General features: G+C 43.1%; 1 long non-coding RNA gene across 1 annotated transcript in view; it reads left to right on the forward strand.

The window, feature by feature from the left end:
* The window catches only part of LOC138516715 (uncharacterized), a 46,799-nt gene extending 26,359 nt beyond the window's left edge, over window positions 1–20,440 (forward strand). The window contains exon 2 of the long non-coding RNA XR_011282304.1: window positions 16,913–20,440. This is a non-coding gene — a long non-coding RNA (uncharacterized lncRNA). The remainder of the gene's footprint in view (window positions 1–16,912) is intronic.
* Window positions 20,441–23,062: the final 2,622 nt, after the last annotated feature.

Here is a 23,062-nt window from a genome sequence, read left to right on the forward strand (position 1 = left end):
ATATATTATTCCAATGTATGTCAATGATACCATATATGTTGTTGGGTGCCCTGGTGTCTTGATCCAATTATTGAAGATTGTCATTGCATGATTTTCACAGATATCTCGAATAATACATTTTTCTACATATACCTTAAACAAATATTGTTGATTGTTGTTATCATATTATGTACACTATTGAAAAATGCTTCGATCCAGACTAATTTACACATTTAATAAAAGAACATGCATGGCACATACTAGTAAAATGGTTTTAGTTTACAATTATCTCTCGGAGTCATGCCCTTGCTTTTTCGTTTCGTCTTTACCTGTAATATTGACAAATTGTGTGGTGTTTATTCGTTTGAAGCATATTACAAATGCACCTGGTTGATGCATTACATATTCCAAGATAATGAAAAAGGCAGAATGCCTTGGCTGAGAGTATTTCCAGAGTATTTCCAAAGTTGAAACTGCTTGCATTTCTCTAACGATGCACAGTTTACCAGCACTGTCTATTTATCATAATCACGTTTGCCATGAACAGGAGTAATCGTTGCAGTGTTTCACTCTAATGAGAAAAAAGACGGTTCGATGCATTGAACTATTTTACATTAACATTATAATTGCAACCACAAATTACATAAATAGCACAACCTCTATAAACGGTAGCTATTGCCTGATCACCTGCAATTTTACTAAGTGCTACTGGATATCTATAATCTATTAAGGTCAAACAGATCATCACAGCTCCAATGTGAGAAAGTTATTTAAGCCCATGTGCTCTCGCATATTGATATCTTACAAAATTAGCCATTAGTGAGGTAGGTGGGGCCAACTACACAGACAGGAAGGCACCGGCATATGGGATGCTGAAAAAAAACGAGTGATTGATAAGGCAGTTGCATCCCCTACCACATCCCTAGAAAGCTTGTTGATGTGTGTTTTTGTGAATTAGAAAAGCAATCATTCGAAATGTTGTACTAATTGATGCAGCATACGAGGGAAATGGAGAGTCTTGCATAGAGTGCGTGTTTAAAGCACAGGGAATGGGAACGAGGCACAGCTGAATCTATAGCTGGTATTGTATAGCACATGCTTAGCTAAACTATTGATTGCCAGCAGAATTATAGCAGCACATAAAAATAACGACATTTTTAAAAATATTCCAGATTTAGGCCCACTACTTACATCAAAATATGCTTAATAATATCAAGAGCCTGGGTGGCAGGTCAGTGGCAACACGCTTGTCTTGGAATTACGACTACGCTGAGCAGCATGGGTAAAATACCCAGTCCCCCACTGAGAGGCTGGGCTTTGGCATGAAGCATAATCGATTAAACCATTTGTTTTATCGATATATATCAGATTTACTTCTTGATACCCTAGCAAAGTACTTATCGACTGGTGGGCCTAATTTTCTGGAATCAAGGAGGACATATGATATAGACAAATAAACCATACATGGTGACACATTTTAAATAAATGCAAATAGGCTGCACAATGGCTATATCCTATGAAGTGCCTCATGTTTGGTGACAGTAAGCATATGCCGTGGCCTGCAGATAGCGCAAGGAGAACATGACATGAATATAAACTGGAAGTGCTATATATCTAGGCCTCAACCTACTTATACAGCATGGGGAATTGACTGAAGTCAGTTTCATGAGTGATTGGCATGTGCACTGAACATTGTCACAATTTATCACATGGCACACGCGCATGCCTGGAATCTCCTTCCCGTACAATGTGTGTGGCGCACAATAAAAACGCTTTGATTTTTCCACTTCGGAATCTTTGTTTGAGTAGGCCTCCAACCCGTTTCGCACGCAACCTCCACAAACACCCCGTGTCACAATGGACTAGGTACCAGACCTGTGTGCATCAATAAGATATTTATTAATTTATTATTTAATGTCAAATTAGAATAAACCAATTACAACAGCCACCATTGTTGTGGCAACCATCTGCCTGAAGCCTGGAAATACCTTGGGTTTTGCAATTTGCACGGTATCCTCCAGTTGAGTGCAGAGCTCTCTTGTTATGGTGTTGGCCTGGAGGGTTCACGGAGGGAAGATAGCCACTGTTGACTTGAAATATCACCTCATCCTTCCTGATGTCACAGGTTACCTCTTTTCCCACCATAAGGGCAGGATGAGTACACCAAGAAATTCCCACCTTTCCGGATGAAAATCTTGTCTGGCGGTATATTGTCGTCACAGTGGTAGCAGTCATTTGGAATTTGTCCCTTGATCTCATTCCCTAAATCAATGGAAACATGTTGGGCATCAACCAACATTCCAATAGACGTGTCTGCGCCCAAAGCGAAACTTTTAGGGTCGCTTTTATCAACCAATATACGAATGGTGTTGTGTTCTATGTCAACTAGTGGTGTTGGGTTCAAATACAATGCCTGCTGTTGGAGGTGATAATTCAGATTTATATAAGCGTCCTGATTTTTGAGGTTCTGTCCTCGCTTACTATTTGGGGGAACTGTGAATTGTGGTACCAGTCCTGGGATGGTGACCTCTTCTCCAGTTTGAACTTCAACTGCATACAGCAGCAATTGGGCTGACCGAAATGCTTTCTCATCATTGTAAAAGCCCACAGGGTTACTCCAAAATTGGGTCGAGACTTTGTTATTAATTAGGTCTAAATTAGTTGGCAATCGATTGAGAATGTCACGGCCTGAGTAAAATGCAGAGGGGACATCACTCACAACCCAACAATTATGATCTATGCTTTTGTCACCAATGGACATTTTTAGCATAAACCTGCTAAGCAGGAGATGTTTGGAATCTGGAGTTTCCAGCCCCATTTCGCACTTAACAATCAACTTAAATGTGGGAATTGTCTGATCCTTTGGGAGTTTCCTGAATAAAGCTTTGCCGATTAAGCTTTTTCCATTATTCAGGCATACTCTGAGGAGAACAGGCTACCTCCCTCATTTACCTGAATGGGGGAAAAACAACTGCTCACCCTTTTTCTGAATATCAGCCAAACTTTGAGTTGGTTTTCATCATCTTTTATCATGGGATTTGGGTTCTCTTCAAATTGTGGATCAGTATAACATTTCAGGGTATTTCCTTCCAGTGTGGCATGCCACTTGAAACTGGGAGGAAGGTTGATTTTCAAGAATGGCAAAGGGTTCCCATCAGCTGATCCTTCCCATCAGCTGATCCTTCTTGTCCAGCTAACTATCGCCCAATTTCCATTACTCCATTTCTTGGCAAACTCCTGGAAAAGTTGGCCATCTCTCAGCTTAACCTTCATTCCAATTCTGTTGGCTGTCACCATGACCACCAGTCTGGCTTCAGAGCTGCCAGAAGCACGGAAAATACTCTCCTAAACATCCGTGAAGATCTGCTCACCAACCTTGACTCTAACATTCCCTCTGTCCTCATTCGCCTCGATCTCTCTTCTGCCTTCGACACGGTCACCCATACCATCCTGCTCAACCGTCTCTGTGAAAACCTGGGTATCACTGATCAGGATCTGGCTTGGCTGACCTCTTTCCTCTAAGATCGACCCTCCCAGGTCCAACTTGGGTCCTTCCTTTCATCTATCTTCCTCTCTACCTGTGGCGTTCCCCAGGGGTCTAACCTCTCGCCATGGCTTTTCAACCAATACCTGGCAACTCTCACCCACTGCATTGCCATTTTCTGCTCAAATTTCCAGTGCTATGCTGATGACACTCAACTCATTTTCAGGCTGCCCTCTGCCACCTCCTCTCCCTCTCTCATCTCTGATTGCCTAACTGCAATTCAAAATTGGTTTGCCGCCAATGATCTTTGTCTGAATGCCAGCAAGACGGAGATCTTCCTCATCGGCACACCTTCACCATCCTTTCCCCTCACTCTCTGGCTGGCCTCCCTTGTACCTCCTCCTACCCTCACCTGCGAGGCTAAGAACCTCAGGGTCATCTTTGACTCCACCCTTTCCTTCTCCACCCACTTCACTGAGGTCTCTAAAAATTCAAATTTCCGACTGCACCTCCTCAGAGGTACTCTGCCTTTTCTCTCCTTCCCCCAGAAGCTCATGGTATCTCAAGCTCTGGTTCACTCTAGCTTGGACTATTGTAACAGCCTCTATCTAAATCTAGCTGCCTCTACTCTCTGCCCTCTGCAACTAATCCAGAACAGGACTGCAAGATTTGTTCTTGGCCACAAGCCCTTGGATCGTATCTCTCCAGCTCTGAAATCTCTCCACTGGCTCCCAGTGGATGCAAGGATTAAATTCAAAACCCTCTGCATTGTCCACAAGGCTTTCTGGGGCCTGGGTCCAAAATACCTTCAGCTATCCCTCCGCAAATACCTCCCCTCTCGAGCTCTTCGCTCCTCTACCTCCAACTCACTCAGGGTCAGTCGTTTTTCTAAGAAACAAGCTGGGGGTAGATCTCTGTCTTTGGCTGGGGCCTCCCTCTGGAACAGCCTCCCTGCCACTCTAAAACTTGAGGAGAACCATCTCCGGTTCCGGAAGCACCTCAAGACCTTCGTCTTTTCTTTTGTCTTTGCTCCCCCTCTCCCCTGCTGATCTGTTCTCTCTTTGCACCGTGCACCTGGCCACCCTCTGTCTTTTGGGCCCAGGTACCTGCTCATCCTGCCACCCTCCCGCACTGCCTCCGGGCCACCCCTTGCACTGCGGTCTGTATCTGTACCCATACAGCCCCCCCCTTTTTCTTCCTGCACTTATCAGACCTACCCTGTCTGCTGCCTTAAACCTAGCACTTGAAAATTGCTGGCTGCATTACCACTGTTTGTTGCCTTTATTATTTATTTATTGTTATTTATCTGTTTCTCCTCTGTGTCGCACTTTCCACCTCTCCCCCTTCCATGCACTTTTCCCCTCACCCCTCTCCCATGCACTTGCGCGTTCTCAATGTCACTGGGCCTAGTAAGATCACTTTTTTGTTCGCCCCTGTTCCCCTCCCTTGCCTTGTCGTGCTCTGAAACACTTGTGTACGAGCGCGATAGAAATAAAATATCAATAAATCACCAGTTTGTTCACCTACAGATATGACAGTGATGTCGGAGACTTGATTGTTCCTAAAGTGGAATTCGATTTGGTCACACTGCTGCTCAATCATGTGGCAGGTGCCATTTAGAGTTACATAATTTGTACTTTGTTTCAACTTTATTGGCTGGTTGGTCTGTGTGCAGAGGACCTTGTTCACGCAGTCAATCAGGGGTGACAACCTCCGGAGGAGGTCATTCCCCAGGAGACAAGGCATGCCATCTGGAGTGATAACTATCTCTGGGTGTTTCACCCTATGTCGACCAATTTTGATCTCCAGATATGCAGTTCCCTCGACGGAAATGTCATTTCCATCAAAGTTTTGGAGTTGTCCAGGAAGAGGTTTGAGGGGAATTTGGTGACTCTCCCCCATCCTGAATTCATTTGGTCACATGCCTTTTTTGACAGAAGGGTGGCTTGGAATCCTGTATCCACCAGCGCTGAAAATGCACATTGGCCCTGTACCTTGACGGAGGCATGAGATCTGCCTTCTCTCTCCTCAAGGGGGCAAAGAAAATGTGGATTTTGGGTCAGCTTGGCAGTAAGTTTCTTTATTTTGAACTCCAACACTGTGTGATCTTGGGCAGATTTCTGTGTCGGAGTCGGGAATCTGTAAAATAAAATTGGCACCCAGATATTTGTGGGATTGTGGAATACCCTTTTCCCCCTGATTCTCTGTTGTCCCCCTTTTCTTGGAGACAGTCACTTGAACTGGTTTGGAAGGACGATCCCTCATTTATTTCAGAGTCATCTGGGTGACATGGTTGGGATTCAGCAATTGGTGGTTCTGGGTCAGTCCCCATACTTACCCTGTCTAAGTTAGGGTATTTTGAGACCCATTTTCCCTGGGAGAAATCCCCCCATCTCTGAAAGAGAAGATGTTCTTCGCTGAATCCTCCAGGGATTCTTCTCCTTCAAACTGGATGACACAGACTTCCTCCACGAAATGGGTTTTCTTTGTCCCTTGGTTTCTCCTACTTACCCTCTGTTCCCTGGGTTGCAGCTTTTCAGGGGTAGGAGATTTGGGATCAGATTCAGAGGTTTCTAGGGGTTTTTCACGAGCAAGAAAGGAAGTTTCCTCGTGGGCTTTGCATCTCCCTTCCTCGGCCTCCTCCTCTGCAACCTGTGGGTTGTCAGGATTTTCTCTCTGTCATTGCTCCGGGGCATTGGCCCCTGGTTTGAGCTGTTATGGGCAGCCATTTTCATTTGAGGGCCCTGCTGAGCCCTCAACGTGCGACTCAGGTCTTGGGTCAGACTTTGGACCTGGCGCTCCAGTTGCGACAACCTCTCTGGTTGGTATGGGGGTCTAGAGTCATACCTTTGCTGCTCTCGGGAAGGGTAGCTGTCCCTTCTCCCAGAGTAGCTTGGGTATTGAAGGTTTCCATGGTAGCCCTCCAGCTCTGGTCTCCCTTCTCCCTGATTTTGAGGTCTAGACTCCAGCGGGAAGAGAGAGGAGGATTGTTCTGAAAGTTGGGGTTTGGAGGGTACCTGTGGAAGAAACTTAAATTGGAAGGTGGAATATTTCTTCCATCCTGAAGCACGTTTTGCGGGAATCTTTGAGGGAGGTTTGGAGAGAAGTTTTCTGGGGCCGTACTTACCTGATTGGACCCCCCCCTTGTGCCAGGGGAGTCCATACATACCCCAAGATGGGTCTGTTACCCTTGTATTGTGGGCTAATATAGGTGGCAGAGTCAGGTGACTCATTTGTTGGATACCTTGCCTGGCTACCACCCAATTGGGATTGATCAGAGGGTCTCTTCTGCCTCTCATTTTGCTTATTAGTGGGAGGAGAATTTTTAGACCCCCCCCATTTCTAAGTCCAAAATTGGGGTATTATTAAGCTCTGCCACTTTGGCAGCGGCAGGGGTGTTGGATGGTTTGGGATTTTTGGGATTTTGGGATTCAGGTAGCCTGTTCTATTACCCAATACAGAGTCCTTTGCTCATGGAAGTCCCTTACCAATTGGGTCATCATATACTTAGGGAGGGCACGAAAATATGAATGAATAAACTCCCTACTATTGGTCCACAGCTGTCTAGAGATATGGTCAAATGCCCGCATCAGTTCTTGCACAAACGCTCTAGGAGCCTGGTCCTCTCCACACTGCAGGTTGTAGGCCACCTTGCAAGCCTCCTGAGGGTTCCTGTTCAAGTGTTTCAAGATGGCCGCCTTGTAGGCAGACCATCTTTGATGTTCTTGTTCCTCCAGACCAGCAAAGACGCTGGAATATTCAGGGGAGAATGTCCACTTGACAAACTCCATGGAAATGTGATAATTTTGTATGCCAAATGACGTTATCATCTGGTCATAAAGCTACAGATGCTCCCATACTGAGTATTTTGCATTTTTGTGGTAGGGAGTCATGAAGCTTCTGATGGCTTTGATCTGCAGAATTGGATCTTTTACAAGAGCTCTCTTTTGTTTGGCAGACTTCTTTTTCTGCTGCACCTGAGTCCATTTTCCCTCAGACTCAGAGCTGTTACTATTTGTGGTCCACTCACTGTCCTCCAGGAGAATCCCTCCCAGAATGTTGGCGTCTGGTTTCTTCTCCCCTGTGGTGCTGTGGGCTCTCTGGGTCACTTCCCTTGGGCTCCCCTTTTCGCACAGGGGAATACTCATATTCCTCTGCCCTTCCTCCGGGTGTTGTAGGGTACATTTAAGGCCCAAGACAGAAATCCCATTCAAACCAAATCCTCATTGAAGTAATGCCACAAAACGGCTGTGCTTTCTTTCCCTGGCGCATGTGTGGCGAGCATTGAACACTGCCACCAAACGAAGGGCTCTGCATTTGTTTTACCTTCATTTAAATCATCACACAATTGCCGACATTCAGAACGGCATCACATTTGCTGTTCTGTACTCTGAAGACTAAAGCTGCGCCTGACATCCAAAACGGCTTTACAAATTGTTCATTTTTTCATGAAAACATCACAAAGATGTGCCCATGATGGAAACAAACCCTTGCATGCTTTATTTCTACTGATTACCAAGGAGTGAGGCAACACATGTCAGGAACAGCTGTGGAACTGATAAAGTTCTTGAGGAACAACGAATTCTGTTTTGAACTCAACACTGCTTGTGTTTTCTTTTGCCAGACCATCCCACTCAAATTGCAGAAAAGGAAAAGAATTAATGTCGCATTTCTTTTTCTCATGTCAATATCAAAGAAAGCCTGGGCAACATCCGTTTGAGTCCATAAATCAACCGTACATGCAAACAACCCCAGAAGGTTAAGTGAAATGAAACTATGGTCTACAGAAACAGCATTTGTAAAGTTGAAATGCAAGGAAATGAACACACGTGTGAATTTGCTCTTCTGAGAACCAGGAAAATGCTGTTTAAAAGTGAAATGACAAATGACAGCTTCTGCTCACACAGACATGTGATTGAATATGTGGGTGGGGGATTTTGCTATATAATGTACGGTATATTTATTCCCAAAAGATTTGGTTTCCTTTGGAGAAAAAAAAACCAGAGAAACCAGCAGATCTGTTTTTTGGCCCAGGCACTGACATCAAGAATGTTCTGCCTCCCATGGAAAAAGTTGCATCCATAGCTGAACCAGCCCAAAAGGACACCTGAGAAGCCCAAGAGTGTGAAAATGCACGGCACCCACTAGACTGTCCAGCATCCGTGCAGAAAGGAACAAAGAAACCCAGTAGGGCTGGTGCATGACTGAGAGGTACAATTTCCTCCAGCTCCCACCCTGAAGGTGGAGCTGTAAGAACTTCAAAGGGCATTATAAAACTCCTTTGTTGTAAGACAAACCTGGCAGAGACAGTTGGCTGTGGGGGGCTGCAGGACCGCCCACACAGTGATAATTTCATCCCATTGACTTTAAAGAACTTTGGTACATTAAGAAATTTTTTGAGCACCCTGATTAAGTAGCAACCTCATATTATGCCAGTATTTCATGTGATTTTTAGACAAACAGAAAGAGACCCAGTCCGTGTTTCTAGCACTTGGTTAACTGAAATGGCCATGAAAAATGCATTTCGGGTGAATTATAAATGGGATAAATCTGAAACTAAGTGGAAAGATGCGAAATGGTATTGGGAATATGTGTAGCCATTGGCAGATTTTTAAAATATGCTTTTCATGATAATTGTGAAATTGTACCAAAGGGCGATGCGACTTTGCACAGAGTTGGTGATCGGACTATCCAATTCCCTTTGACTTAGGAGATCTGTATATCTGCTTCTCATAATGATGACTAGTATAAATGTGAAGTTTGGAACCACAGTATCAAGACAACCACAAGATGCTACTTACAGGACTACTAGGTGAAAGACTCAATGTAATTGCACTTATGATCGTCTCTAGCCAGAGTACCGAAGGGAGCAGGGGGGTGGAGGGTATTTTGGTTTGTTGAATGTTGATACACTAAATGCCAATAAAAAGAATTTTAAAAAAATGTGCAGTTTGGCTCTATAACTCATTTTAGGTAGCTCAGGGGAGGTGGGCGGATCGATAAGCGTGCCTATTCTAGGATAGGATTAATTCCAGAGTACTTCCCCCTAGATTGTAAAATTCTATGAGGTCACTTTGGCTATTCAAAGGGAAGACAGAGAAACACAAGGGACAATCCACTGAAATTCACCTTCAAGATCCAGGAAAGCAGATCCATCCACCCGGATCCAGGCACACACAATAATCCAGGGAGGGGAGGCAACTGATCCCATTCAAGAGAGCAGAGTGACCAGACCTTGCCTGGCTGTCCAGCACCCCATCCAGGAGAGCCCAGTGACCAGATCCCTTGGCCCACCTGTCCCAGTGACCAGATCCCTTGACCCAGCCTTCCAGAGTGACCCGATCCCTTGGCCTAGCTGTCCAGATACCTCACTGGCTGTCCTGAACCCCAAACAGAAGCTTGCATTGTAAGTATCACATCACCCATTCCCCAAATTGCATATCCCAATCTTTTGACTCTTATACCCCATTGAAATCCCATTCAAATCTCATATTGCCAGTATGATCTCTTCACCTTTCCATAGACAAATCTGTATTCGCTGTGTATGTTAGTGCATCTCTTTGATAAATCTTTCAATAGTCTGCATAAATCCTTAGCATTATTTGAAATTAAATCAATGAATTCCCCTATAAAGAGATTCACGGTGAGCTGGTTGCCATTTGAAATCAACCACCTCATGCCAAGTTCCTTTCTTTAATAATTTTAGCCATTAAAATATAGTCTCATCAGAACTAGTCCCAGTGCAACAAAAAACAAATTTGCCTGTGTATAGTGCTTTCATGTAAAATCTGATTTGTATGTGTCCAATTGAAAAACCCAAACAGTAACCCCATCAAGAGTGATCCCTTTCCATCAGAATCCTATCTGCAATGTGCCTTTGTTTCTTATCCTAAAAAACGATTTTTGATTTTGACAGCCAAGCCCTTTCCGTGGCTGCTGTCTTCCCAAGTTTCATATAGAAACTAATTGATATTCTGCCGTGTGTGTTTTCTTTTGCATTTCTGTCTTTTTCTCCAAATCGATTTTCCTACCTGTGTTCACATTGCTTTGGTGCCCTGCTCAGTAGTCTGTAAGCTTCCTCATTTCTTAAGTGCAGCCACACAAATTTCTGTCCTAGCTATCTCACCGCAATTGTAAACGGATGTGCAAGTAACAAGTAAAATCTGATTATGCCATTTTGCTCATAAATAAGGTTTTCATTTTCATTCTGCCCTCCCATTATGAATTTGAGTGCTATCTGTTATTTTTAAAAACACTTTCTCTTCTTTTTCGCTATTAACGGTTTGTGTATATTGTGTTCTAAGGTTTGAATTAACTGTATTGTGGGAATCGTTGCATTATATTGCCACCAAAAAAAAGAAATTAAAAAAAAACTATGCACGAACTTGTCAGATCCAGACATCAGTTTATTTTGGTTATGCCATTTTGAGGCTGGAAACGTTTTCACGTATTGGGCATCAACATATGAGTCGCCCTACGACATATTTTTGCTACTTCAGCAGTAAAGTGTCTCTTTCGAGGACTTCTGATTTATGAGAACGGTGACGCCTGAACATACTTACAAACAATTAATACTTGGAAGGAACCGATATATGGAGCTTTGCCTTGAAAAAGACCTGTGGAGGACAAAACATGTGTTGGCATACTACTCTGACTTCTGAATATGGACCCTTGATTATGGCCATTATTAAATATTGAAAATACAACCTTGAGATCTCTATGAGTTGCATCTTCGAGGACTTTGCTTCACTAGTAACCTTGAATACTATCATTGAAAGTCTTGGACCCTATTTTTGATGCTAGCAGCGCACTCATGTGGTGGAACACTAATGTTTCTCTTATATTGCCCCCACATTGGTGATTGCTGCCCAAATTGTTTGATTTGCTTGATCTTTCATTGAATCCTACAATTAATAAATATCATATTGTTACACACTGGCCTGGTTCATAGTCCATAGCAATACGGGGTGTTTGTTAAGGAGGGTGTGCGACAGTTTGGGGCCTACTCAAATAAAGAACCTTTGGTTAATTCAAGATAAAAATCCTTTTTATTGCACGCCACATTCATTGTCAGTGGAAGAAGTCCCTGGCTGTAGTGTGCCGTGCTATAAAACTGTTAGGCAGTGGTGGCTTGTGCCGTGATTGAGATTAGAGTTTCCAGCCATGACAGTCTTACACAGAAGGCTAAGCCATTGAAGGTAGTAATACGTTTAGGGGCTAGAAAACTGTGTTACACTGTAAAGGCGCTGCCCCAAAACGTAAACCCTAGGTATCAGGTCTGTGTCTCAAAATAAAATAAAGTAAAGTTAACAATAAAGTAGGAAAGAGCAGGGTACCATTTTGTCTTTGCATAGATGAATAAACAAAGGAAGAACACTCTTCATAATGACCACTGTGGAGATTAACATAGCTAGGCAGCATCTTCACTCCAAACATTATTAGAGGGGAATGGGCAGAACAGGAACCGGAGGCCTGGCTAGCAACAGGTCACCTCCATAAGCATGGATGGGTGGCAGGACAGTGGCCTGTTCCATCATGCCCTGACTGAGTATTATATGACTCAGAACAACAAAGAGGAGCAGATTAAGATGGTCCAACTCACCACCTACATATACCTCCACATCATAGTTTTGGAAGGAAAGTGTAACCTCTGGGAATAATCAGTCTGATCTTTTAAATCAAACCCAGAGTGAATTAAAGCAGGTAGAAGAAAAAATGCGAGAGAGCCAAAATTCTGAGGTAGAATTGGGAAACCTCATCAAACAGTTAAAAGAAGAGTTGTCAGTACAGCAAAAAATCAACTCAGAACAGGAGGCCCAATTAGCTACATTAAAAGAGGAGTTCCAAGAAAGGGTTGACTCTCTGGAAGAGGGTCAACAAAAATTAAACCAACAAGTGACATACAATAGAGCCTGCTCAGGGCAGATAACCACTTAACAAAATCAGATCCAGCAATTGGAAGAGGAGAATAATAAGTGAATCATTAAGGAACTCCATTCCCATACAGATTCTGACCAGGAGTGCCAGAAGCTAAGCGCTATAAATCAACAGAGGTATGACATGACTGAACATGACTGAACAGATGGGCACCATGTAGCAGGAAAAAGATGCCCTATGCAAGGAAGTGTGCAGATTAAGTGCAGACCTGGTGAGGAGTGTGTCAGGCCTCCAAGAACTGACTGAGCTAAAAGTAGAGTATGGAAATGCAATGGGGCATATAAGACAAGTAGAAGGGGATCTAGAAGTGACCACCCAGGCCACAAATGTGTAGAGACAGGAGATGCATCTCCTGCATCAGAAATGGTCTGGGTGTTCCCATACAATACAAGAAGCACAAAAAGAAAATGATGCCATTTGTGATGAGAACAGGGGGCTCCAGAGCCAGGTAGCAGCACAAGGGAATGTAATAGAGGTCAGTCAAGCCCTGATAGCAGTGCACAAGGCTCAGGCCTTTGCATACTATCAAGGGGCTGAGAAGGAGAAACTTGGGAAGTTAGAAAAAGAGTGTGCTAGATTAAATCAAGACTTGAGGAACCCCGAACTGTCAGAGAGTGACAGGGCAACCCCTGAACACAGTGTGATGCCCTCTGTACCAGACAGGCAGGGAAGTGAGGGGAGTTCTCCACCAACCGTGGAAACAGTGAGGCGTCAGATGACTACTTTCCTGTGCGAAAGAGGGAGTCCAGGGTAAGTGACCCAGATAGCCCCAAGTACAACAGGGGAGAGAGACTAGGCCCCATCATTCTGGGAGTGACTCCCGAGCTCAAAGAATTAGGGAGCGCCTAGAGGATAGGAAAAGGACCTCAAATAGCAGCAGCTCTGAGTCTGAGGGTGAAAGGACTCAGGTGCAGCCGAAAAAGAAGGTTGCCAAGCAAAAGAGAACTCTGGTGAAAGATCCCATTAAACAGATTAAATATATTAGAAGTTTCATGACCTTGTACCATAAGAATGCCAAATATTGAGTCTGGGAGAATCTGGAGGTATATGACCAGATTCTGACATCTTTTGACATTAAAAATGATCAGAACTCCATAGAATTTGCCAAATGGACCTTCTCCCCAGAGTACTCCAACTTCTTTGCTGGGCTGGTGGATCAGAACCATTCAAGATGGTCCACCTACAAGGCAGCCATCTTGAAGCACTTCTCCATGCACAGAAACCCCCAGGAGGCTCGCAAAGGGGGCCTACAACCTGCGGTGTGGAGAGGATCTGGCCCATAGAGAATTTGTGCAGGAATTAAAATGGGCCTTTGCACAAACCACCAGGTGAGTGCGCACGAATAGTAGGGAATGTATAATTACCTATTTTCATGCACTCCCAAAATACGTCATGACGCAGTTGGTCAGGGACTTCCATGATGAAAGGACTCTGGACTGGGTAATAGAGCAAGCGACGCGGATCTACGAGGTCCAAAAGCCCGTAGAAAACAAGAATCCCCCAAAAGCCCCAACACTCCCGCTGCTGCCAAGATGGCAGAGGTGAAGGTTCCCCCCATTTTGGACCTAGAAATGAGGGGGCCTAAAAATACACCTTCTGCAAACCAGCCAAATCAGAGGCAACAAAGACCCTCTGACCAGTCACAAACAGGTGGTAGTTAGGCAGGGTACTGCACAAATGTGCCCCCTATTTCTGCCAATTACATCAGCCCGAGGTACAAGGGCAACCGACCCATCTTGGGGAACGTGTGGACTCCCCCAGCCCGGGGGGGTTTGCAATCAGGTGAGTACGGCCCCAGGAAACTTCCCTCCACACTTCCCACAGGTGGGCAGTAATCTTCCAGGTTCTGGTTTAAGTTTCTGCCCCAGGTACCCTCAAAACCCCAACATGCAGGACAACCCTCATTACACTCCCCGCTTTCAGGAGTCCAGACCACCAAATTCCCCTCACCGTTCTTCCTGGACAACTCCACAACTTTGACGGAAATAAAATTCCCGTCGAGGGGACTGTGGATCTGCAGATTGAAATTGGGCGACACAAGGTGAAACACCCGGTTATAGTCGTGACTCCAGAGGGGACCACCTGTATATTAGGGAATGACCTGCTTAGGAGGTTGTCTCTCCTGATAGACTGTGTTAAAAAGGTCCTATGGACTCAGGCTAACCGGCCAATAAAATTAAAACAGAGTACCAACTACATCAGTCTAAATGGCACATGCCACATGGTTGAACAGCGATCTGACCAAATTGAGTTCCATTTTCAGAACAATCAAGTACCTGACATTACTGTCATTGCTGAAGGACAACAGACTGGTGATGGGAACTCCTCTCCATGAATGAAAATCAACCTTCCTTCCAGTTTCAAATGGCATTCCATACTGAAAGGAAATACCTTGAAATTGTATACCGATCCACAATTTGAAAATCCAAGTCCCATGATAAAGAGTGATGAAAAACCTTCAGAAAGCTTGGCTGATATTCGGAAGAAGGGTGAACAGCTGTTCCTCCCCATTCAGTTAAATGAGGGGAGAGAGCCTGTTCTCGCCAGAGTATGCCTGAATAATGGAAAAAGATTCATCAGTGAAGCGTTGTTCAGGAAAATCCCAAAAGATCTGTCCATTCCCACTTTTAAATTGATCGATAAATTGGAAATGGGCCTGGAAACTCCCAATTCCAAAAATCTCCCGCCTAGCAGGTGTATGCTAAAAATATCCATAGCTGATAAAAGCATAGAACATAAATGTTGGGTTGTGCGTGATGTCCCCTCTGCATTCTATTTAGGCAGTGACATTCTCAATTAGTTTGCAATTAATGTGAACCTCATGAATCACAAAGCCTGGTACTGACTGGGGGGCAAACACATGGGCTTTGATGATTCTGAAAAGGCATTTTGGTCAGCTCAATTGCTACCTTATGCAGTTGAAATTCAAATTGGAGTGGAGGTCACCATCCCAGGACAGACCCGACAATTCCCAATTTCCCTAAAAATTAAGAGGGGACAGACACTCCAAAACCCGGACCCTTATGTACACATAAATCACCATCTCCACCAGCAGGGGTTTGGGTTGAACCCGACACCATTAGTTGACTTAGCACACAACACCATTCCAATAATGGTGGATAACATTGACCTTAGGAGTATCACTCTGGGCGCAGACACCTTTATTTTAATGGCGGTTGATGACCAGCATTTTTCCTTGGATTTATTTCCTTGGAAAGTATTTGTGCTTTAATTCTTTTAACCTTGTCTTTTTACCCCTTTTTAAAGTAACTGAAGTGCCATTTTGCTCCCACTTCAGGGGAGCTGCACTTCTTCAGAAACTGATTAGTTGTCTATTGTAGTATATTAGATTGTGATATTGAGCTGCTCTTACTAGTAGAATGTTTTCCAACTGACTGTGTAAATAAATATATATTATTTTACCAATAAACCTTGAGTAAGTGTTTGTTTGAACCACTGTGATTGCTGCCCCTTTGTGTAACCTCTTGTACTGCTGACTTTACTCTTGAGATAAGTCTGGCTGCTCAGCCACTGCTACCACATTACTGTGTAGTACAGACTTGTACTAAAGGTGAAATTGTACTTACACTTGTAGTCTTAATTGTGTGTAGTGTTCCCAAAGGGTACTGCATGTGATTCTGCCTAACATGAGCATTCTTCAGAAGTTTGTTGCAGACTCTGGGCCTAGTTGGGACATCCGATTACCACTTGTTCTGATTGCCATCGGATCTACACCATCTTCTGTAACCAAAATGTCTCCATTTGAGCTTATGACTGGACGAAAAATGGTGCTAACCCTATAGAACACAAGAACAGACACTGATTATTGCCTCCACAACACATGAATATGTTGACAATCTAAGAAAACACCTTTAGTATGCTTTTTCATACGCTCAGCGGAATCTGGAGAAATTGGCAGAGGGGATGAAAACCCACTACGATTTAAAGACAACTAAACAATAGTATCAAGTAGGAGACAGGATCTATTTGTCCAATTTTCAGAGGAACCAGACCCAGGAGCGGAGATTTCTCCCCTCCTGGCATGGTCCCATTGAAATTGTAGACAAAATTTCACCTGTCGCATATAAGATCCGCATTTCCAAAGGAGAACTGTCAAATGAAAAATGGGTACTCATCAAACGGTTAAAAAGCTGTCACCCCAGACACACTTTGTAGCTGATTGATGAGCCAAAGGAAAATCCAGCAGAGCAACCATCCGAGGAGTGAGAAGAAAAGAAAACGCAAAGGGGAGTATTTAGATGCCTAGGTATATCTATCTAACAGGGAGTATTTTTCTTGATGTTATTGGAAAAATGATGAAACAAAGTTGTTATCAAATTCAATTTGTTGACCTTGTTCTGTTGTAAATTACTTGGTGTGATTGTAAAAAATGAGAAAGATCTCTATAAGAAAAATTGCAAACTGCAATCATGGTTTCACTGTTGTAAATCTTCTGGGAAAACTGTAATTGAAAAATCCTAAAACTTGTTTTTTTTATCTATCTTCTATTAGATCATTAACATCATTACCTCCTATCCTGGCAAGGATCACCCCAGGGACCTGGAAGGGAAGGAAGGAAAGAGGGTGCCCCTCCATACCCTCCAACCACAGGATGGAAGGAAATCCTGGATGGCGCTCCCTGATGAAGGAGAATTCTGCTGAATGGACCCCACTCTGCCCTACTCTCCCTCAACAAAAAGTCATTGAAGAGCAGGGGGGAATCTGTGGGATACATTTAAGGCCCATGACAGAACTCCCCTTCAAACCAAAACCTGCATTGAAATAATACCACAAAAACAGCAGCGCTTTCTTTCCCTGGCGCATGTGTGGCGAGCATTGAACACTGCCACCCAAGGAAGGGCTCTGCATTTGTTTTACCTTCATTTAAATCATCAGAAAATGGCCTACATTCAGATCAGCATCAGATTTGCTGTTCTGTACTCTGGAGACCAACTCTGCGCCTGACATCCAAAACGGCTTTGCTAATTTTTTGTTATTCCATGAAAACATCACAAAGTTGTGCCCTTCATGGAAACATACCCTTGCATGCTTTATTTCTGCTGATTAAGAAGTGAGGCACTACATTTCAGGAACAGCTGAGGTACTGATAAAGTACTTGAGGAGCAACAAATTCTGTTTTCTACTTAAAACGGTTTGTGTTTTCTTTTGCCATGAACCATTGCACTCAAATTGCAGAAAATGAAAAGAAATAATGTGGTGTTTCTTTTTCTCATGTCAATATTAAAGAAAGCCTGGGCAACATCATTTTGAGTCCATAAATCAACCGTATATCCAAAATCCCACAGAAGATTAAGGGAAATGAAATTATGGTCTACCGAAACTGCATTTGGAATCTTAAAATGCAAGGAAATGAACACACATGTGAATTTGCTCTTCTGAAAACCAGGAAAACGCTGATAAAAGTGAAATGACAATTGACAGCTTGTGCCCGCACAGAAATGTAATTGGTATATGTGGATGTGAGTTTTGCTGTATAATGTATAGTATATTTATCCCCATAAGACTTGGTTTCCTTTGAAAAAAATAACCTCAGAAACCAGAAGAACTGGTTTTTGGCCCAGGCACTGACTTCAAGGATGTTCTGCCTCCCATGGAAAAAGTTGCATCCATAAGTGAACCAGCACACGAGGACACCTGAGAAGCCCAAGAGTGTGAAAATTCACTGCCCCGCTAGACTGCCTGGCATCTCTGCAGATAGGAGCATAGAAACCCAATAGGGCTGGTGCATGACTGAGAGGTGTGATATCCTCCAGCACCCACCCTGAAGGGGGAGCAGTAGGAACTTCAAAGGGCATCATAAAAATTCTTTTTTGCAAGCCTAGCCTGGCAGAGACAGTTGGCCATGGGGGTTTGCAGGACCGCCCACACAGTAACAAATTCACCCCATTGACTTTAAAGAACTTTGGTACATTAAGATGTTTTTTCGAGCACCCTGCATAAGTAGCAACCTCATAGTATTTCATGTGATTTTTACATAAACAGAAAGAGACCCAGTGCGTGTTTCTAGCACTTGGTGAACTGAAATTGCCATTAAAAAAACGCATTTTGGAGTGAATTATAAATGGGATGAATCTGAAACTAAGTGGAAAGATATGGTATTGGGAATATGTGTAGCCATTGGCAGATTTTTTAATATTATGCTTTTCATGAAAATTGCAAAATTGTGCCAAAGGGTGTAACATCGTACAGAGTTGCCAATCAGACTGTCCGATTCCCTGTGACTTAGGGAAAACATATATTGGCTTCTTATAATGGTGACTAGTATACATATGAAGTTTGGCTCTATAACTCATTTTAGGTAAAAAGTAGCGTTGTGAGACATAGAAAGGTCATAAATGCACACACATAAATGATGTCATTTTCCCTGAACCAATCAGCCCCGGGGGAAGTGGGTGGGCTGATAGACTGGTCTATCCTAGGATTGGAGTAATTCCAGAGTACTTCCCCCTAGATTGTAAAATTCTATGAGGTCACTTTGGCTATATACGGGGAAGACAGAGAAAAACAAGGGACAATCCACTGAAACTCACCTTCAAGATCCAGGAAAGCAGACCCATCCACCGAGATCCAGGCCCACACAAGAATCCAGTGAGAAAGGAGGGGAGGCAGCTAAACCCATTCAAGAGAGCACAGTGACCGGACCTTACCTAGCTGTCCAGCACCCCATCCAGTTGAGCCCAGTGACCAGATCCCTTGGCCCAGCTATCCCAGTGTCGAGATCCCTTGACCCACCCATCCAGAGTGACCAGATCCCTTGGCCTAGCTGTCCTGAGACCTCGCTGGCTGGCCTGAACCCTAAACTCAAGCTTACATTGTAAGCATCACATCACCCATTCCCCAAATTGCATAGCCCACTCTTTTGACCCTTGCACCCCATTAAAATCCAATTCAAATTTCAAATTGCCGATATCATCTGTTCACCTTTCCATGAACAAATTTGTATTAGCCTGTGTATGTTAGTGCATCTCTTTGATAAGTCTTTCCATAGTCGGCATAAATCCTTAGCATTATTTGAAATTAAATGAATTAATTCTGCTATAAAGAGATTCACGGTGAGCTGGTTGCCATTTGAAATCAACCACCTCATGTCAAGTGCCTTTATTTATTAATTATAGCCACTAAAATATAGTCTCACCAATACTAGTCCTTGTGCAACAAAAACCGAATTTGCCTGTGTATTGTGCTTTCCTATAAATTCCGATTTGTATTTGTCCCATAGAAAAACCCAAAGAGTAACCTCATTAAGAGTGATCCCTTTCCATCAGAATAATATCCGTAATGTGCCTTTGTTTCTTATCCTATAAAATGATTTTTGATTTTGACAGCCAAGCCCTTTCCGTGGCTGCTGTCATTCTTCTATGTGTGTTTTCTTTAGCATTTCTGTCTTTTTCTCCAAATTGATTTGCTTACCTGTGTTTACGTTGCTTTTGTACCCTGCTCAGTAGTCTGTAAGCTTCCTTATCTCTTAAGTGCAGCCACACGAATTTCTGTCCTAGATAGCTTACCTCAATTGTAAACCGATGTGCAAGTAACAAGTAAAATCCTGTTCTGCCATTTTGCTCATAAATAAGGTTTTCATTTTCGTCCTGGCCTCCCATTTTGGGGTGATGGCTGAATTCTAAATCTGATTCTTCCCTCTTCATTCTGACTCCTTGCCACTGCTTTCCATCCACAAAGAATTTAGTTAGCAGAAGTTTGGAGTGTCCAGGGGGAGTGATGAACAGTGCTACCTGTTATTTTTTAAAATGTTTTCTTTTCTCTTTCGCTATTAAAGGTTTATGTATATTGTGTTTGGAGTGTCCAGGGGGAGTGATGAACAGTGCTACCTGTTATTTTTTAAAATGTTTTCTTTTCTCTTTCGCTATTAAAGGTTTATGTATATTGTGTTCTAAGGTTTGAATTAACTGTATTATGGGAATCTTTGCATTATATTGTCAACACATTGGTGATTGCTGCCCAAATTGTTTTATTTGTTTGATTTTTCATTGAATCCTGAAATTAATAAATATCATATTGTTACACACTGGCCTGGTTCATAGTCCATTGCGATTCAGGGTGTTTGTTAAGTTGGGAGTGAGACAGGTTGGGGCCTACTCAAATAAAGAACTCATGGTTAATTAAAGATAAAAAGCCTTTTTATTGTGCGCCACATTCATTGTCAGTGGAAGAAGTCCCTGGATAGAGTTTGCTGTGTTATAAAACCTTTACAGAGTGGTGGAGAACTCTCCCCTTACACGCTGGGTGAAGGTATTTAAAATGTTCTTTTGAGGCCTAGACTCTGATCCTGAAAGAACAAAGAATATCGAGGCTGAGTACCACAAAGGAAATACACCAATCACGGGCTAAAAAGTTTCACATATCTTTTATTACTGTAAAGTTTACAAAGCAAAACAGATAGCTATCTGGCTCCCAACACCTCGTGATGTGTACCAGCTGACTGGGAGAGGTGAGAGAGTGCTGGAAATCTAAACATTTGTGCTTTTATACAATTCGTGTAACATTGTCCAACCTCTCTTCACGTTAATAATTTGGAGTCTAGAGTTCGAGCCTAGTTCACATACAGATTATACAATATTATGAAAAGGATTACATAGGTTTGCATTTCCATGAAGGCACAATACTGATGTATGTTCTCGGATCCCGCGGTAAGCCATGTACAACGTTCCTTTACAATACAGCTTGACCAATGTATACGATCGAGGTTTGTTCTTCACTGTCCCAATGTTTATACAAGGATTAGTCTTGTGAGCGCAGACAACACTTAAACAACAGTTCATATGAAGCACAAGGTCTCATTGCTTAGTCTAAACAGTTGGTTCTCGGATAGCCTAAACATTAACAGAACTCAAAGATCGAAAGGCTTGGTTGGAAGTTGAAAACATAGTCTACCATTTTAGAATGAAGAACACACAAGTAGAAATCAAAATGGCAGATGAATCTTAAAATGGCGGCGAAGTTAACCCAAAAATCTGAACTTTTCAACGCGGTTTTCCGTGTAGCGAGAGTAGGCTTAGGCCAATATAAATACTAAGGAGGCACTACATAATTACCATTTAACAAACCCTCCTTTTGGCCTAAGCCAAGAGCCTTCCTAAAAATATTTGCTTTACTCGTAACTCCACGTTTCAATGTCCGTACATCCTGAATCACATTCATCAGATACATCAATTGCCAACAAATCCTTAACAGTAATTTCCTTCATTACAAAAACATTAGTCATCTTCTCAGGTGTGTGTATTTTCAGTCCTAATATTCCTACAGTTTGCGCACAACATCCCCCTAACATCGAACATATGACAGGAAGACATTGTATGCAACAACAACAGAACAACAGAATACCAAGGATAACCATTAAGACTGAAAGAAGTTTCCATCCCCAAGACCGTAAAAAGTCCCAGAACCAAGTACTAAGATCCCAGTTTTCCTCGGGAACATGCACTTCTGTAGTTAGGATGTGCAGATTTTGAATTGCCTTGAATATGGTCGGGGAGGAGTCGGGTGCAAAAAAGCAACAAGCAGATCCCACCAATTTACATACTCCACCACGCTCGGCCAGGATGACGTCTAACACCATCCGGTTCTGTAGACCCACTCATGTAATTGCTTTCTGTTCTAGCGCCATATTGTAGAGTATATCGGTAGTCTGGTTGATGGTTCTCTCCAATACTCTTGCTAGTCCCCTAATATCCTCGGAATTCATGATCTGACCCCAAAATGGCACAAAGGATTTCGCTACATCACCCATGACTTGAGAAGGAGTATCACCTTTCTCGTCCTACCTTGGACGAGCCCTAGAGACCTCAGTGGTGCTAGCTACATATACCCCTGGTAGCAAGATACCCAAATAAGAAGTACCCTGCCAATCCCTAGGTAGCCACGGAAAATCTTAATTACCGCTAATGAAATAAACAGGATCACCTACATACAAAGGTCTGTCCTCACTAGTCAAGTTCGCAATATTAGTACAACCCTCGAAAGTACCCATTGACTGAGAACCATTCCTTTGTATGCAGACGGAACAGAGTTGGGGCTCTGTTTGCTCGTATAGGAAGGAGGCGTAGCATCCCGGTTGCCTACGGGAGCCATCTTGAAAGAGATTAACGATTGAAAAGGTCTAGATAGTCTATCAAAAGGCCTAATAGAAATAACATTAAGCTTGCTCCTATTTGCAAAAAGGGAGCATCCCAGCGGCATTAGGACTCACCTTTCGAACTCATTTAAATTAGTCCCATCAAACTTCCCTGAGATGCTATCGTTCCAACGACCAAAGAATAACACCCTTAGAGAGGCATAGCATGCAGTAGTTAGAGGCAAAGGATGAATATACCAGCCCAACCTTTTTCCCCGTGTTGTTGCAAATGCGAACAGATCCAACAATTAGTTCTATTCAGGATTGCATGAGTTGCATTCATAATTAACATAAGTGTATTATTGTGGTTAACTCTGTCTGTGTTGGGAATCCCAGGGAGATAGAGTGTGCAGATTCAAGAAAGGTGTAGACATAGTGGGAATACTCTCAGTAGGTAAAAATGTTTCAAGTGGACTCACCCCTTCAGTGTACCAAAACCCAAAAGCAATTGCTTCTGTCAGACCGGTTAACATAATTAGAAAGGAAACAATACGTCCTCCAGGGCCATGTAT

The sequence above is a fragment of the Ambystoma mexicanum genome, chromosome 6q (genome assembly GCF_040938575.1).
Source record: "Ambystoma mexicanum isolate Mex_15411 chromosome 6q, UKY_AmexF1_1, whole genome shotgun sequence".
In the NCBI taxonomy this organism is placed as follows: domain Eukaryota; kingdom Metazoa; phylum Chordata; class Amphibia; order Caudata; family Ambystomatidae; genus Ambystoma; species Ambystoma mexicanum.